A 3,067-nucleotide genomic window follows, 5' to 3' on the forward strand; every position below is an offset into this window, starting at 1 on the left:
TCAAGTCATTAATTGAGATTTTAAAAATTCAAATCTTTTTCAAAATTAGTTTCTAAAATATCTTCTTATCTTATCTTTTTCAAAAATATCTTTTCAAAATATCTTTTCTAACTTCCTAACTTCTTATCTTTTCAAAAATTGTTTCAACTAACTAACTAACTTTTTGTTTGTTTCTTAACTTTTTCAAAACTACCTAACTAACTCTCTCTCTCTAATTTTCGAAAATATCTTCCCTCTTTTTCAAAAATTTCTTTTTAATTAACTAATTATTCTTATTTTTTATTTTTGATTTTAAAAATTTTCGAAAATTACTAACATTTTTCAAAAACCATTTTCGAAAATCACTAAATCTTTTTCAAAAAAAATTATTTTCGAAAATTCTCCCTCTCCCATCTCATTCTATTTATTCATTCATATCCTAACATCTCATCTCACATATCTAGCCTCCTCACAGTTGTGTTTCTTCCATTATATTACATTCTTTGTCTCCCCCTCTTCTTCTACTCACACAGGGATCCCTATACTGTGGTATAAAGGATCTCTATTATTATTATTATTATTTTTCTGTGCCCTCTTCTTTGTCATATGAGCAGGAGCAAGGATATGAACATTCTTGTGGAAGCAGATCCAGAACCTGAAAGGACTCTGAAGAAAAAATTAAGAGAAGCTAAAATACAACAATCCAGAGATAACCTTTCAGGAATTTTCGAACAGGAAGAGGAGATGGCAGCCGAAAATAATAATAATGTAAGGAAGATGCTTGGTGACTTTACTGCACCTAATTCCAATTTACATGGAAGAAGCATCTCCATTCCTGCCATTGGAGCAAACAACTTTGAGCTGAAACCTCAATTAGTTTCTCTGATGCAGCAGAACTGCAAGTTTCATGGACTTCCATCTGAAGATCCTTTTCAGTTCTTAACTGAATTCTGGCAGATATGTGATACTGTTAAGACTAATGGAGTAGATCCCGAAGTCTACAGGCTCATGCTTTTCCCTTTTGCTGTAAGAGACAGAGCTAGATTATGGTTGGATTCTCAATCCAAAGACAGCCTGAACTCTTGGGATAAGCTGGTCACGGCTTTCTTAGCCAAGTACTTTCCTCCTCAAAAGCTGAGCAAGCTTAGAGCTGATGTTCAAACCTTCAGACAAAAAGAAGGTGAATCCCTCTATGAAGCTTGGGAAAGATACAAACAGTTGACCAAAAAGTGTCCTTCTGACATGCTTTCAGAATAGACCATCCTGGATATATTCTATGATGGTTTATCTGAGCTATCAAAGATGTCATTGGATACTTTTGCAAGTGGATCCATTCACCTAAAGAAAACGGCTGCAGAAGCTCAAGAACTCATTGACATGGTTGCTAATAACCAGTTCATGTACACTTCTGAAAGGAATCCTGTGAGTAATGGGACGCCTATGAAGAAGGGAGTTCTTGAGGTTGATACTCTGAATGCCATATTGGCTCAGAATAAAATATTGACTCAGCAAGTCAATATGATCTCTCAGAGTCTACATGGAATGCAAGCTGCATCCAACAGTACTCAAGAGGCATCTTCTGAAGAAGAAGCTTATGATCCTGAGAACCCTGCAATAGTAGAGGTAAATTATTTAGGTGAACCTTATGGAAACACCTATAACTCATCATGGAAAAATCATCCAAATTTCTCATGGAAGGATCAAAAGCCTCAACAAGGCTTTAATAATGGTGGAAGAAACAGGTTTAACAATAATAAACCTTTTCCATCATCCACTCAGCAACAGACAGAGAACTCTAAACAAAATGCTTCTAATTTAGCAAATCTAGTCTCTGATCTATCTAAGGCCACTGTAAGTTTCATGAATGAAACAAGGTCTTCCATTAGAAATCTGGAAGCACAAGTGGGCCAGCTGAGTAAAAGGATCACTGAAATCCCTCCTAGTACTCTCCCAAGCAATACAGAAGAGAACCCAAAAGGAGAGTGCAAGGCCATTGACATAAGCACCATGGCCGAACCTGTAAGGGAAGGAGAGGACGTGAATCCCAAGGAGGAAGACCTCCTGGGACGTCCAGTGATCAATAAGGAGCTTCCCTCTGAGGAATCAAAGGACTCTGAGACTCATCTAGAGACCATAGAGATTCCATTGAACCTCCTTATGCCCTTCATGAGCTCTGATGAGTATTCCTCTTCTGAAGAGAATGAGGATGTTACTGAAGAGCAAACTGCCAAGTTTCTTGGTGCAATCATGAAGCTGAATGCCAAATTATTTGGCATTGATACTTGGGAAGTTGAACCTCCCTTGTTCATCAATGAACTAAGTGATCTGGATCAACTGACATTGCCTCAGAAGAGACAGGATCCTGGAAAGTTCATAATACCCTGCACCATAGGCACCATGATCTTTAAGGCTCTATGTGACCTTGGTTCAGGAATAAACCTCATGCCCCTCTCTGTAATAGAGAAACTGGGAATCTATGGGGTGCAAGCTGCTAAAATCTCATTAGAGATGGCAGACAGTTCAAGAAAACAGGCTTATGGACAAGTAGAGGACGTGTTAGTAAAGGTTGAAGGCCTTTACATCCCTACTGATTTCATAGTCCTGGATACTGGAAAGGAAGAGGATGAATCCATCATCCTAGGAAGACCTTTCCTGGCCACAGTAAGAGCTGTGATTGATGTTGACAGAGGTGAAATAGTCCTTCAATGGAATGAGTACTCCCTTGTGTTTAAAACTCAAGAATCTCCCTCTGCAACCATGGAGAGGAAGCAGAAAAAGCTTCTCTCAAAGCAGAGTCAACCAGAGCCCCCACAGTCAAACTCTAAGTTTGGTGTTGGAAGGCCACAACCAAACTCTAAGTTTGGTGTTGAACTCCCATATCCAAACTCTAAGTTTGGTGTTGGAGAGTCTCAACAAAGCTCTGCACATCTGTGAGGCTCCATGAGAGCCCACTGTCAAGCTATTGACATTAAAGAAGCGCTTGTTGGGAGGCAACCAATTTGTATTTATCTAACTCTATTTTTTCTTAGTTATATGTCTTTGTAAGTTCATGATCATGTGGAGTCACAAAATAAATATAAAAATTGAA

The 3,067-nt window shown here is 38.3% G+C and overlaps 1 non-coding gene across 1 annotated transcript; it reads right to left on the reverse strand.

Annotated features, from left to right (window-relative positions):
- Positions 1–1,119: 1,119 nt before the first annotated feature.
- LOC112724991 (small nucleolar RNA R71) lies at positions 1,120–1,227 on the reverse strand. The gene has a single exon (XR_003164125.1). It is a non-coding gene; the product is annotated as a small nucleolar RNA R71 (small nucleolar RNA).
- Between the last annotated feature and the right edge of the window lie 1,840 nt (positions 1,228–3,067).

Source organism: Arachis hypogaea, chromosome 11 (assembly GCF_003086295.3).
Source record: "Arachis hypogaea cultivar Tifrunner chromosome 11, arahy.Tifrunner.gnm2.J5K5, whole genome shotgun sequence".
Lineage (NCBI taxonomy): Eukaryota > Viridiplantae > Streptophyta > Magnoliopsida > Fabales > Fabaceae > Arachis > Arachis hypogaea.